This window comes from Zonotrichia leucophrys, chromosome 18 (genome assembly GCF_028769735.1).
Source record: "Zonotrichia leucophrys gambelii isolate GWCS_2022_RI chromosome 18, RI_Zleu_2.0, whole genome shotgun sequence".
NCBI classification, from domain to species: domain Eukaryota; kingdom Metazoa; phylum Chordata; class Aves; order Passeriformes; family Passerellidae; genus Zonotrichia; species Zonotrichia leucophrys.
The window spans coordinates 4,471,941-4,487,961 of NC_088187.1; positions in this window are offsets into that span (position 1 = coordinate 4,471,941).

Consider the following 16,021-nt stretch of genomic DNA (forward strand, 5'->3'; position numbering starts at 1 on the left):
ATGCATGGGCTTGAAGTTTGTTATGAATGGGGGAAGGTTCACACATGAGAGAGCGCTCTGGTGAATGCAGTTGTGCTGCTGAACTTCTGCTGGAACTGGAAGGAGCCTTGATTCATTGCCAGCCCCCTCCACACACTCCATCAGCAGTGCTCCTGGGGTCAGGGTGCTTTACCTGCTTGCTGTGCAGTGTGCCAGCAGCTCCCACTTCAGGATCAGCCCCTTCCTGATCCCAGAGAATTCACAGAATTACTAGGTTTAGAAGAGACCTTCAAGACCATCGAGTCCAACCCAGCCCCAACACCTCACCCAAACCCTGGCACCCAGTGCCACATCCAGGCTTTGTTAAACACACCATCTCCAGGGATGGAGACTCCACCACCTCCCTGGGCAGCCATTCCAGAACTTTATCACCCTTTCTGTAAAAAACTTTTTCCTGATATCCAGCCTGTATTTCCCTTGGTGCAGCTTGAGGCTGTGTGCTCAGCTGGGACAGGAATACCACAGATTTGGCCATTTCCTGAGCTGGCAGCACTTGTTAGCTTTCACATCATCTCAACTTGGAGACACATCAGTGAGAGCCCATTAGAGAGAGTGAAGCACCTTCAGCCCTCTGGGAGGGAGTGGGAGCCCATGGATGGGGTGAAGAGGTTCATTATGGAATCACAAAGACTGGAGGAGATCTTCAGGACTGAGTCCAGCCATTACCATTAACCATCACCACCACATTAACCATTAACCACCACCATATTACCCATTCCCATTAACCACCATCACATTAACCATTACCATTAACCACCATCACCACATTAACCATTACCATTAACCACTACATTAACCTTTACCATTAACCATTGCCATTAACCACCACCACCACATTAACCATTACCATTAACCATTGCCATTAACCACCACCAGCACATGAACCATTACCATTAACCATTACCATTAACCACCACATTAACCATTACCATTTACCACCACCACCACCACATTAACCATCACCATTACTAGCACCACCTCGTTCACCACATGTCCCCCAGTGCCACATGCACTGCACACATTTTGGACACTTCCAAGGATCCAAGGATGGTGATTCCACACCTCCTTGGGCAGCCTGTTCCAATGCCTGACCTCCCCTACACGGAAGAATTTTTCCTAATATCAAATTTAATTTCCTGAACCCGTTTTCCACTTGTATAGTCAGGGGTTTAACATGAGTCAGAATGTAAAGTTTAGCCTCCTTTGTTTTTTTCCTTTCAAATGGCAGTTTTAGTTTCTCCTTGCCCAGGAAGAGCCAGATAAGCTCAGGATGAGCAGTTCCCATGTTTGTGATGGAAAGCTGCTGCAGCCTGAGCCTTTAGAAAGCACTGTCCATCTTGCCTAAAATCAGACAGTCACAAAAGTGACGGGGAGTTTGCAAATCTCAGCTCATCCAGGCCTCACCCACCCATGCAGACAGTGCAGAAGCTACTGAAATACATTGGAGCAGATCTGCCTTCCATTATTCAGTCTGACCCCTTCACCCTCAGCAGCTCTGCTCTGATTTCTGCTCCAAACCCTCCCCAAGCAATCCATCTCACAGAAAAGCTTTGCAAAACGCCCTTCATGGCTCTGGCAGTGCAGGGAGCACCCTGAGCAGGGTGTTGAAGGCACAAGGCCATGCCAGAGATCAGGGAAAGGAGCTGGGGTTCCCTGTTTCCCTGGAAGGACACACAGCCTCAGCCCTTCTCCTTTGGAGCTTGTGCTGTCTCAGCAGGGGCTGGGGATGTGTTTGTCAAATCAGCACAACAAAGCCAAGAGGAAAGGCACCCCCAGGTCAGGGACTGGCTGTGGGTGATGCTCCTGTCATCTCTGAAGGATGAGATGGGGATTCATTTCCCTTCCCACCCCAGGCTGGAGTTGGTTTTTGCTCCTTCAAGCACTCACCTCCTTCAGCACCCAGCTCAGGCAGCAATGAGGGAACAGCAATCCAAGCCTGCAGCTCTGAGCAAAGCTCTGAGCACTTCCCAAGCAGCTGAGTCCCAGCCCTGCATCCCAAACTAACTCTACAAAGCACCAGCCATGCTCAGACAACACCAGGGAGCTGCTGTCTGCCTGAAAGCATAGAGCAGCTCAGCCCCCAGAGCCTGCTGGATATTAACAGGGAGCAGGAGCAGCAGAGAGAGCCAAAGAAGGAGCTGCCTCCTCCAAGACACAGATTAATTGTGTGCTTAGTGATAGCTGCAAAATTATTGTGCCCTGCTTATTCCTCCTTGCACAAACCCATCATCAGTCAAAGACCCAAGAGCAGCCCTTTGCATAAATTAAATCTGAAACTGGTGTGAAAGAGGAGTGTCTGTACCTGTGGCTGTGTGTGGTGGTGTTCGCAGGGGTCCCAGGATGAGGGAGAAGATGAGAATCTTGACTCCATGTTTCAGAAAGCTGATTTATTATTTTATTATATAAATTCTGTTAAAACAAATTTATATACTAAAAGTATACTAAAAGAATAGAAGAAAGGATTTCATCAGAAGGCTTGAAAGGAATGATAATAAAATCTTGTGACTCTTCACAGCCTTGACACAGCTGGCTGTCACTGGTCACCAAATAAAACAATTTCACATGCTGGGTAAACAATTCTCTAAATCACATTCCAAAGCAGCAAAACTTTGCTGCTGAGGCTTCTCAGCTTCTCAGGAGAAAAGATCCTAACAAAAGGATTTTTCATAAAACATGTCTGTGACAGCTGTGGGCTTGCACAGCTCATACCTGGCTCTCTTTGTTCATTTTTCCCTGGGCCAGGAGTTCTGTCATGATCCCAAATCCTTAAGTCCCCCCATCTCTGAGGTGTTTGATGCTCCACAGGCTGGAATCACCAGCAGATCTCCAGATAGCAGAAGCCAAAACACCAAATTTTTGTCCATTTAAGCCAGGAAGCATTAACAATATCTCAAAACTCATAGAAAGTGTAGTTGTAAATAGTCCAAAGTTTTCCAAAAGGGCCAGATCAGTGCTCCTAGAGCAAGGAAAGGCCAGGTACCCACTCTGGTGGCTGAAACAGGCAGCAAACACAGCTGGGGCCAGGCAGTGCTCTCAGCTTTGCTCTTTGCCAGCAAAGGATGACGTCTATGTTTACCCAAATGATTTGCAAATCCACCCAGAAATTTAAGAATCCTTCTGGAAATTCTTTTATTTCTTCTTTACCCAAATTCTGAATTGTCTTGTTCCAGCCTTTAGGAGGCAAAACAGCACAATTCCTCACTTCAGGATGAAGCTTTACCCATCAGTTTGCTTACACTTAATTTTAAAAAGCCTTTTTCCATTTTGTTCAGACCACAGGACTTTTGTAAGAGTCCAAGCAGGAGAGCAGAGAGCAGCTGTGCCAACCCTGCCTGGACAGGGTGGTGCCCACCAAGCTGCCACCCTGCCCAATGCCCACAAAGGCACAAAGCTCCCTCCTCAGCTGCTGCTGGAGCCTGGGCTGAGCTCAGTTTGAGCCCCCTCCTTGTCCCTGCAGCCCAGAGAGTGCAAGGCCACCCTGTCCTGCTGGGACACAGCCAGCCCAGAGCTCCTCAGCCTCCACAAAAACCTCAGCACAAGCTCCCAGACAGGCTCTGGGCAGTATTATGCACATTTTGGTTCACTTGCAGCTCAAGGCTGGCTGGGTGAGAGGTGGGATTTCTGGAGCACTGTGGCTCTTGGTCAGCAACAAATACACTGTATAAACCTTCTATCAAGCTTTAAAAATTCTCTACAAACTCATTTCCCACATCAGGTGACTCCTTTCATTTCTCAGTGATTATGTGTCCCAGACATCTTTTATGAAAAATACTTTCCTTAGGATTTTTCCTCCTGAGAAGCTGAAAGACCTCAGAAACAAAAAGTAAGCAATGATTATCTGCTGCTGTGGAATGCAACAGGTGCATCTGTGATTGGTCTCATGTGGTTGTTTTTAATTAATGGCCAATCACAGTCAGCTGGCTCAGGCTCTCTGGTCAGTCACAAGATTTTATTATCTTTCCTTTCTATTCCTTCAAGCCTTTCTTCTATTCTTTTAGTATAGTTTTAATATATAATTTTATTTTAATCTAATATATATCATAAAATAATAAATCAGCTTTCTGAAACATGGAGTCAACATTCTCACCTCTTCCCTTATTCTGGGACCCCTGTGAACACCACCACCGCATTTGGTGACCCTGAGTGAAGAAAAATTCCACATTTGGTGAGCCCTCAGAGGAACATTGCCACAATTACCCCACAGAGCCAGGGGGTGAGGGCTGTGTGACAATGTGTGACAATCTCCAGATTGTCAGGTTGTTGGATTAGGCCCTTTTCTCATTTTGAGATGGGCAACTGAGAGGTGTTTTAAAAACTTTTATTCCATTTTAGGTTTTATGTCAAGAGTAAGACAATAGAGATATTATAAGTCACGCCATCACAATCAAAATCCAACTATTTCCTAATTACATTATAAGTGTTTCTCAAGCTATCAGTTTTAACCACACCATGTTATAAATACTTTAAAACCAATCATCTAAAATTACTCCTCATAAGTCCTACTACAATAAATCTTTCATAGTTCTATTTCTCCTAAGCATCTAGTCTTATTTACAAGACCATCTTTTAAAACTTATTTCTAACTCCACTTCTCTCTCTACAATGTCTATCCTGCTCTACAACATATCTAAATCAACATCCCTTATCTCAAAATTTACATACAAATATACCACATAAACCTTCTATCAAGCTTTAAAAATTCTCTACAAACTCATTTCCCACATCAGGTGATTCCTTTCATTTCCCTGGGGTGTGTGCTCAGAAATTTCTCCATTCAGTGTTTGCTGACATTAAAAGGAAAACTGAGCAGAGCTTGGAGAGCAAATCCAGCCCTTGGCAGAGCTGCCTAGGAAAAAACCATTCCTGCTGCCAGTGCTGCCCCAAGGGCATCTGCTGTGGCTGCCACACCAGGATGTCTGCACTGAAATGATCTGGCTGCTCTGGGCATTTTCCTTTCTCAAAATGTACAATTAAATCCTGAGACCTCCACTCAGCCACTGCTCTTTCTCCAGGTCAAACTCCAGCTGTATCTCCAGTGCAACGGTGAAGAATTCATTGAAAGAAAAATATCAAACCTTGTCTTGTACTTTGCAGCTTTGCTTTAAAATGATATTTTATTATTGTCCTGTGCAGCCCTGCACCCAGGCCAGCTCTGCAGGGGCATCTTTGCCATCTATTTACTGCACAAGCTGCCATATCCTGGAAAAAAGTGTCAGTTCTAAATCATTCTGACCACCTTTGCACCTCCAAAATCAGCATCTTATCTGCAAGTCCTGCTTAGAGCTGATTTTCAGCTGAGGATGCTGATCCAGGCACGTCAGAAGTGTGGTGGAATCAAGAGCAAGAGCAGAGAATGAATTATGCTGCCAGAATATAAAGGGTATCTGAAAATGGGCTGGAAATGGCAAGGCACAGGAAAAGCAGGTGATTTTTTGCTGACTCCCAGTTTTTTCAGTGTAGTAAAAATGAAAATTCACTACAAACATTGCAGAAAATAAATAAATAAATCCCACATCTCTGAGTAAAGGCTGAGCAGCAGATAAATCCAAAGCAGCAGATAAATCCAAATTTCATTCTGGCTTCCCAGGAATAAACACCTCACCAATGTACTCAAAGATCAGGGAATCCACCTATCAAAAATTCAGAGTTTTCTCTGCATACTGAAGGCTCGCTGCTAAATCCACTTTTCCCAAACATTTATCACCTGTGAAGCCATCTGTCTGTGAGGAAAGCACATGTTTTTGCCAAAAGAGGAAGTGTAAATATCACAATTAGTGTTTCAAAGACCAGACCACTCAAGCGTGCATAATTTCAGCTGTTATTAGCTTTAATTACGTGTCAAGTAGTGCTGTTATTAGTTCAAAGCTGTCTAGGAAGATGAAAATAGAGCACAATAAGTGCAAATATATGACAAAAATCGGTGAAATGACCTGCCTCAGTGGTAGAGTGGAACATCCCCTGGCACAGGGGCAGACAGGACAGGATTTGCCACACCAGCTCTGACTTACAACCATCCCTGGCCAGTTCTGGCATCTCCCTTTCACAGAGGAAGTCCCATAACAGAGTTAATTCACTGGTATCAACTGCAGTTACAGCCACAAAAACATCCAAAACTTTTTTTTTGTTTTTTTTTCTGGTGTGCTAAAGGCAGCACGAGGGGTGCACCCTCCAATGGACAGACCCGGATATACTAAAACTACACTAAAATAATAAAAAAAAGGATTTCATCAGAAGGCTAGCAAAGAATAGAAAGGAATGATAATAAATAAATTACTCTTTGTGGATTAATTTATTTTTAGTATCTTGTGGATCTTTTGAGGATCTTTCTTGTGGGAAAGAAAGGCAATGCCAGGAGTGAGCATCAGTAAGGAAATTCTTTGAGCCCTATGAACATGAAAATCGAATATTATGACAAAGGTTTCTAATTTTTAATCACTATTTCACAAAGGGGAAAAAAACCTAAAAGGAGGGAGGTTTCATCCATACATCAGTATGCACCCACGTGCTTTGGGAATTGAAGTAGCAACACTCCCTCCAAGGCTTTCCTTTCCATGCTGAATTTGGTGCCCAAATCTGAGCACACTGGGCAGCAGAAGTGCACTTTGGCTTTTTCTGTGTTTGTGTTTATTTGAAACACAACAGGAAACACAGGCAGCAAAGCCTCCTGCTGATTGCTTAGCTCAGTTCATGGCTTGCTGCTCAGAGGAGAGTGTAACATAATTAATTCATTAACTGCAAACGTTCTACAAACAGAATCGCTCCATGTTTATGTGAACTGCAAAATGTTTATGTGAAGCTGTGTTTGTGTGAATCACTCTGGTCCTCTCTGGTATCCTCAGAGGAGAAATTCCTTCAGGATCCAGAGCAGGGACTGTAGAGAGCTCAGTTCTGAGCACAAGGCTCAGGGTGCCACTGATGCCTCAGATTTTAGTTTTTATATTTTTCATATTCTGTGCTGCTTTAGTGTGTGGGTCTGAGCTTCACATGAGGTGATGGTGAGCTCTGTGCACAGAGCAGGGAGACAAAACAATTCCTGCTCCAGCTGGGCACCAAGGACAAATGATCCAAATCTCAGCCCAAGAGCACAAACACCGTGGGCTGGAGAGAGAAAAACAAGGATGGGACTGGATGGGCTAAAGCTGGAATGGGACAATGAACTGCAAGATGCAAATGGAGCAGAACTGATCAAAGTGAGAGACCCTGTGTGCATTTTGTGCCCATTTTGGTTCACCTTGGGTGCAGCCCTGGCTGGGCTCTTGTGCTGCCCAAGGTGGATCCATGGAGGAGATCCTTTTCATAAATCCCTGCTTTATTCTGTAACTCTGTCCAGCCTCTGTTCTAGGTCAGCCTTCTCAAGGCATCACCAGCAGCCCCAGCAGCCTCTGACCCAGGTTCCCTCCCAGGTTCCCTCCCTGGGCTCAGAGGGTCTCCATTCCAGCCACTCCCCCTGGGAGATGCTGGATCCCAGGAGCAGATCCCTGGATCCTCAGAGCAGCATCTCCACTGAAGCCCAGGGACGAAAACATCCTCAGGTAGTTTGGGAACACTTTGGAAAAGCTGGAGAGCAGCAAGGCAGGGGCAGAGCAGCAGGTGGGGCCCACCTGGCATTGGCTGAAATGTGCAGGGAGCCCGAGGAAAAGTCTGAGTGTGAGGAATATGGGCCAAAGCACACAGGGCGCCCAGGACTGAGACATTCAGGCTGAGATTTCTGGAAGAAATACATGTTTAATTTTCCACAGAGCCTACTTATCCTATGCTTTTGGCTGAGGCTATTAATTTCTTATTTCATGCCAATTAAGCTTTCCAAGGAAAAGCTACAAGTCTCTAAACAATAAAAGCAGGTTTGTTTCCCCTGGAGTTAATGCAGTTGTAAAAATTTATACTAAAAACAAACTCTGAAGTCTAAACCAAAAGCACCCCAAACATTTTTGATCTCCTGAGTCCAGGAAATCTGCATTTCAGCTGCCCACATGAGTAACAGTGAAGATCTCAAGTGATCCCATGAATGACAAGTAACTCCATTTACTAGGATTTGAAAAATTCACAAGTGAGACCTACCCATCACACCAGAATCTGTGCAAAACCATTGAAGTGAGGTGGAATTTCCAACGTTTCCCAGTCCTTGGAGTATCAGAGAATGGTAAATTTCCTCTCTTTAAGGGCAGCCTGTGCTGTTCCAGCCTCCTCCTCCTCCATTTGGGTTTCAGTACAGCAGCTTTGGCCATCTGGCTTCATTAGAACATCATCCCTGGCTTCTTTGTGATGGACCAAAAATAGTAAAAGCAGTTTCCCTTTTGGCATTTAGCAAGCCAACTGGTGCATTGATTAAGATTTAGTTTAGCTAATTAAGGAAGAGAACATCTTTGTAAGCTGCTTGATTTGTTTTCTGCTGCCTAAAACTTCTTCCTTGCTTTGAAACCTGTGTCTGGAAAGATCTGCTGTTGGGCCAACCTGCACCAGAGCAAACCCTGAGGCAAACACCAAATGCTGCCACGCTCCTGCACTGCAGCAAGGAAGGAGCTTTAATTTATGCCATCCCTGATTAATGGATTAATGGAGCTGAAACTTAATTACCCCTTTGAGAAAACAACCAGAACCAGCAGGATTTTGGGCACTCATGCAGACCAAACTGAAGCTGTTCTTTATGGCTGTCTTGCCCAGGGAGGTTGGGCATGTTCTGTGCCCAGCTGGGCTCCATCCCACCCATGGAGCTCCCACCCTCAGGCTCCCTGCCCAGGCTAAAGGAAAAAATAACTGCAGTGCATGGAGCAGCTGTGATCAGCCTGCAGAGGCCTAAAAGGCTCTTTTTCCACTCTGCAGGAACACCAAAATATTAAAATCCTTGACCAAAAAGAGAAACCTACAGGCTCCCAAGCCTAGGTTTGCATCGATTGAGGATGGTCTTGCATAGCTTACGAATCATAAATATCTGCCTTAAACATTTCCTTGGAGGAAAAGAACCTTCTCAAAGGTGATGAGAAGCAAAAGATTAGCTTATATCCCAACACCTGAAGAACAAAATATCCTTCTCAGGAGCAGGAGGTGGTGAATGCACCCTTCCCACATGAAGAATTCGCAGAATGACCAAGTTGGAAGATACTGAATTTGCAGGGATCCCCCAATGAGGGGAGAGAATGATGCATCTGACTCCATCTTATCAGAAGGCTAATTAATTACTTTATTATACTATATTATTCTATACTATATTACACTATATTACATTATATCTAAACTCAATCTGCCAAGCACTCAACTCTGCACACCCTGCACAGAATCTCATGGCTGTCAGCCCACAGTCCCAACACACACACACACCAGACCCTGACAGGCCAAGGAAACAAAACACCATCACTTTGGATAAACAATCTCCATTTTGCATCCTACTTTTGCACAAACACAGACACAGCAAATGAGATAAAAATATTCTTGGGAAGAATTGCTCCTTGCTTTTCTCTGTGAAGAGAAATGTGGGGCTACACACTTGGCCCTGACAGGCCAAGGAAACAAATCACTTTGGGTAAACAGTCTCCATTTGCACTAACATAGGCACAGCAAATGATAAGAATTGTTTTTCCTTTCTCTGAGGTTCAGAGAATGTAAAACCTAGAAATATTCTTGGGAAAAATTGTGCCTCGCTTTTCTCTATGAAGAGAAATGTGGTGACAGGAAGAGACCTTCAAGATCATCGAATCCAACCCAGCCCCAGCACCTCACCCAAACCCTGGCACCCAGTGCCACATCCAGGCTTTGTTAAACACACCCAGGGATGGGGACTCCACTGGGCACATTCCAGTGCTTTATCACCCTTTCTGTGAAAAACTTTTTCTCATATTTAACCTACATTTCCCTTGGCACAGCTTGAGACTGTGTGCTCTGAAATCCCTCCCCACAGCATGGAGGGGAGCAATGGAGATGTGCTGAAGACACTTGGCTGAAAGCGAAGGAATTTTGGTGAAAATGGCTCCAACACAGCCTTTCAGGTGAACCCAGGCCAGTCAATCAACTTTTCTGTGTTTGGCATTCTCATCACTAACCTGCCTTTTCTCTCCCCCAGTTTTGTCCCTCTATTCAGGACACAAATTCCCCAGCACACTGAGTACTTCTTACAAACCCTGTGCAGAAGATGCTCAGAACAGTGGGGCCACAAATGTGAGCAGTGACTTCAAAAGCAGCGTGGCACAAACAACACATTTCAGCTGCTAATGGTGAAAGCAAAGGTATTTTCTAGGGAGAGGCTTTAATCCTGTACAAAGCTGCCCACAGCACCCACCATCCCTGTTCCTGAGCATGGAAGGGACAGGACATTGTCTCTGCAAAACAAACTGTTGGATAAAGTTTTTTTTTTTTTATTTAGAAAGGGGTAATTGAGAGGTGTTTTAAAAACTTTTATTATTTTTTTAGTTTATGTGAAGGGTGAGACAATATATATGTTATAATTTACTTTGTTACAATTAGAAGTTAACTATTTTTAATTATTATTATTATGTATTTTATTATATATACATTATAAGTGGGTCTTGTTTATTAGTTTTTGTTATACTATGTTGCAAATGCTTTAAAGCAAATTATTTAAAATTATTTTTTGTAGGTTCACTATAATGTATTTTTTATAGTTTTATTTTTTAAGTATTTTATTTTTAAGGTTATGTTTTGAAACTTGGTTTTAGTTTTATTTTTCTTTTAATAGTGTTTGTTTTATTTTATGGTATTTTTAAGTTAGTATTTTTTATCTTAAGGTTGGGATATAAATGTATATTATGTAAGTTTTTTCTTAGGTTTTAAGAATTTTCTACAAATTCGTTTCCCACACAGACCTTACCCTGTGTTTGTTACCTTCTCTGTGAGATGGCTCTGCCCTTCCTGAGCCAGGTTATGCAGCTGCCTCCAGAGTCATTGCAGCAAATTTCCTTTTTTTTTTCCTTTTTTTTTCATTTCATTGAGTAATAAAGCAGCTTTTCTGCCCTGCTGTGAAAAGAATGGATATCTCTGGATATGCACTTATGGAAGAGCTGCACTGGCATATTTAGAGCTTCTCCACTGGTCAGGTAAATCCATCAGTGACATTTAAAAATGCTGCCCAAAGGGATCAGTTTGCAGGAAAGGCATAAGTCAGGAAAGCAAGCTGCTCAGATGACCCAGGATTAGTTAAATGCAGTTTTTTCTCCTTAGAGAAGCTGCTGAATTTGCAGCTTTGGGAGCTTGAGTTACGCACAGCATTTCCCAGAGCTGCACTGACACCCATTGCAGCAGCCCATCCACCTGAAACATGGCTTTGTAGGATTAAAAACTGCAGAAATTGTCTTTTCTATTCCACACAAGCCTGGGAGCTCCTGGGTGTGCTGTGCTGAAACTCAGCAAATGGCAAAATATCTGGGAGCCTCAGAGCAACCAAATCTCCCCACAGAGCTGAGACACAAGTTGGTGTGAACAGAGAAGAAGAGTTTTGGGGTAAGAGTTTGCCAGAGCAGGATGGAGAAGGGCTGTGGATGGGGGTTGAAAAACTCCTCTGCTGAACTGGGAATGTTGGTAAAATGGGAGCCCTGCTGAAATGGGAACACTGATGAAATGGGAGTTCTGCTGAAATGGGAGCCCTGCTCAGCCCCTGCTGCTCCCGACAGTGCTGAGTTATCCTTGGCACATCTCCCCCGAGCTGCAGCGATGTTTATAAGGGCTCTCTTTTAAATGGAAGAAAAATAGACCCCAGCTGAATGAAGTGGCAGACATTTGCTCAGAGTGAAGTTTGGCAGGGGATGCAGAACAGGGTTGCTCTGGCACCATCCAAGGCAGCTCCACTCCTGTGGAGGTTTCTCTGTCTCCATTCCATTTATTTCTGGACTTTTTGTGAATGTGTAGCTCTCATTCTGGGCTGGGCATGGCACAGGGGGAAAGGGCTCTCAGGGCCCACTGAGGGGGATCCAAAACTCTCCGTGGACAGCACAGTAACCACGTGGGAGAGCAGATGCAGAGCTGTGAGCATATGAATGTGGTCATGTCAGCATAGATGTGTTTGGAAGAGCAGCTGGATGGTCCTTTTGTGCTTGACAGAGGCAGATGAGTGGAGTGTTCGTGGCTGTGCATGTGAGGAAAAACACCATATTCCTGCTAACCCACTGTGGTAACATTCCTGACGGATCAGCCACAAACTGATCTGTTAAAAAGAAAAAACAAAACTACATCTCAAACATAAAATTAATTAAAATAATATTAAAATTATAATTATAATAAATATCTAAATTTTAAAATTACTATTAATTTTTCACCTTTTAGTTAATATAAGAATTTTATTATGATACATAAAAATTATATATAAAATGTAGTTTTAACAATAATTTAAACATATATATTTCACAAAAACTAAAAATAAAATGTCATCATTTTACATAAAAAACATTTAAAGAAATTGATACAAAATTTCCAACCACTAAAAAATGAAGCACACCTCTATAAAAAACACAAAAAAAAAAAAAACCACAAACTTCCTCTTTTCCTGCCAACTTTAAAATATAGAAATAAAATATTTAAATATAAAATATTTAAATATATAAATAAAATATTTATATATAAAATATAAATAAAATAACAAAACCAAAAGATAACAGAGCTGTCTTTCAGTCCTGGAAAGAGAAAGTGTATTCTTTGGGTAAAGGGTCACTGGAGACATTTGAAACCCACCAGCCTTGACTTTCACTCATAGAATTTTCCAATACTTTCCCAGAGATCTGTATCATATCTGCTTAGCATCACCTGCACACCTCTGTGCCAAACTAGCTCAGCCAAGCCAGGGGAACACAAGAGCCTGATAATAACAGCACCTAAAACCCCCACAGGTGTCCCAGACATCTTTTATGAAAAATCCTTTCCTTAGGATTTTTCCTCCTGAGAAGCTGAAAGACCTCAGAAACAAAATGTAAACAATGGTTATCTGCTGCTGTGGAATGCAACAGGTGCATCTGTGATTGGTCTCATGTGGTTGTTTGTAATTAATGGCCAATCACAGTCTGGCTGGCTTGGACTCTCTGGTCAGTCACAAGATTTTATTATCATTCCATTCCTTTGTATTCCTTGCTAGCCTTCTGATGAAATCCTTTCTTCTGTTCTTTTAGTATAGTTTTAATATATAATTTTCTTTTAATATAATATACATCATAAAATAATAAATCACCCTTCTGAAAGATGGAGTCAAGATTCTCATCCCTCCCCTCGTCCTGGGACCCCTGTGAACCCCACCACACTCAGGGGCAGATCCAGCGTGGCCCAGAAGTTCTCCACAGCCAGAGAGCCCATCCCAGCTTCAGGCAGGTGCCCTCAGTGTCCATCCCCTCCTACAGCCCCCACACCTCCCCATTCCAGGGGATTTCTCTCTCAGCAGGGGCTGGACCTAATGGGAATCCCCATCCAGAGCTCTGGGCTAGATCTGCATCACATCAACACATCTAAGCCTCCACTTGATTCCTGATTTTGTGTGCAGCACAGAAGTCACAGAGGATGTGGCTGGTTCTGCAGAACAACACTGCAGGAGCTCCCAGTCCTGAATTCTGTGGCTGAAGGGGCCTGGGTGCTGTCAGTCACTGTGCAGAGAATCACTGTAATTGGCATTGCAAGGCATGTGGCTGTCCTGCAGAAAATTGTACCTTGCTGGCCCAAACCACAATCAAAGAGCTTCACATAACCCTGCATTGGAGTGCTCTGAGGCCCCACAGCAAATCACTGTTATTTGAATTTCTGTGAATATGGCACCAGCTCCAGGGCTGCTGCAGATGGGCACGAGCACCCTGCTGACCTCTGCTGCTCCCCTGGCACTGAGCTCTGCTGCCTCCAGCCCTGCCCACCTCCTGCAGCTCATGGCTGCATCTCCCAGAGCCCCACTGTGTTGGAAGCCAGGACATCCCTCTGTCTGTCCTGGGTGGCTTGAGCCCCTGCCAGGGGGCTCAGAGACCCTGGCACAGAGCACAAGACCCTTGTGCCTTTGATTTTGACCCATGGAAAAAAATTACCACCTTTATATGAAGAATTACAAGTCAAGAGAGTTTAAGTAGAATAATAGTTAGTTTGTCACAGGGTGAAAAATAGATTTTTTGAGGTTTTTAGAGTGGGGGCTCGGGGTCCCAAGGTGGAGGAATTTGTGTGTGCCCTGTCCTTCTTCCTTCTTCTTCTTGGCCTCCATGTTCTGGGTGATGTTGGCACTTTTGGACTGGTTTAAGGTAGAAGCTCACTGTCTAACATAGGTGATAGGTATTGGGAAGTTATTGTAAATAATGCATACGTAGTTTTTAGTATATAAAGATAACACTGCCCCAGGGCAGGCAGAGTGCCTCTGTCTGATCTGCTGAACAGACCTGGGCAGGCCAGAGAAAGAATTTTATAGATAAGGAACAATAAACAACCTTGAGAGTGAGGCCAGAAGAGCTCTGACTCCTTCTTCAACTGGAGGCTGGGAAAAGAGACTTTCTGACACTTCTCAGAGTCACTCTGAGCAGCAGAGATTCTGCGACCACTGCAACTGGGGTGAAATTATTGCTGCCCACTCTGGCACACACTCCAGCAGGGAAAGCAGGACACAGCACACAGCAGGGAGCAAATCTTCCTCTTTCCTTTTTCTTCTCCACTGTCCTGACCACTGGTGTTTTCTGTTTGCATCCCTGTGGCATTCAGAACATGAGAAATTAAAGAAGCTGCTACAGGGAGAAGCAGCAGGTGTGCACAGGGCTGGGAAAGCTTTCAAATAAGCATTTTAAAATCAATTATTAGATAACAATGTGGTATGTGAAGCTACTTAGATAATGGCACATTAATAGCAGGAATGACGGAGTCTTTACTGCTCACACAGGCACAACAGAAATACTTCCTTTATCTCATAGCCATGATGGGTGTAAAGCACATTTCTCTGAGGATTTTGACTCTCCCTCAAGCCACTTTGAAAATGCAGAGATCTGTTTGCCCCATTATACACTCAGCTCCTCCCTTTTACTCAGTTTGAGCAAAAATTCTGAGTACATCCCCACAAATGTGTTTCTTTATTTGCAGTCCCAAACACATCCACTCACCTGCCTAATTCCCAGGCCTTTGCTCCTCTCATCAAACCTGCTGAAGTTTGCCTCAAAGAAAGAATTGCCTCATGCTCAAGATATTGATGCCTTGAGAAGGCTGAGCTAGGACAGAGACTAGAGAGACTTAAAGAATAAAGCAGGGATTTATGAAAAGGCCTCCATGGATCCACCTTGGGCAGCACAAGAGCCCAGCCAGGGCTGCACCCAAGATGAACCAAAATGGTCCCAAAATGCACGACCGGGCACGGGGTCTCTCACTGTGATCAGCTCTGCTCCATTTGCACATCGGAGTTCATTGTCCAATTACAGCACAGAATCTCAAAAATAGGAAAGCCAAAACCTGGGGCATCAATATGGAAGCACATCCCAAGTCTGAGAAGTCAACCTCTAATTTTACAAACTGCAAGATTTCACCGCTGTCCAAAGGAAAAAGGAGGGAATTGGTTCCCACTTCCTTGGGCAGCTGTGTTGACATGAAGAGTGACCTTAAAAATGATCACCAGTGAAATTCCTATCATCACTTTGAGGAAAGGCTTCCTGCAGAGCTGGGGTGGTGACAGCAGGCTCAGATACCCACCAAACACTGGACTAGACATAGGAGGAATGAAATCCTCCCTGCTGCCAGCAGGACTGGCTGGCCAGGACCCTGGGGTGAGGAAAGCATCCAGGTCCTGCCTTTTCTGAGGCATGAGGAGCAAATGACCATTTCCAGGCATGGTGTCAAGAGATGGACAGCAAACACTTTGGCTCTTGGTGCTACTACAGCAATGACAAGAAATGAAGTAGACAGATGTTGAGAACTCAAGCCCATACACATCAGGCAGGAAAGGAATCTGTATCCTTCCCTAGAGGGATGGATGTTATCATCACTGATTTATTAGCTAGGAGTCATCCTGCAGTGCCACATTTCACAGAAACATTACCTTGGCATCCAA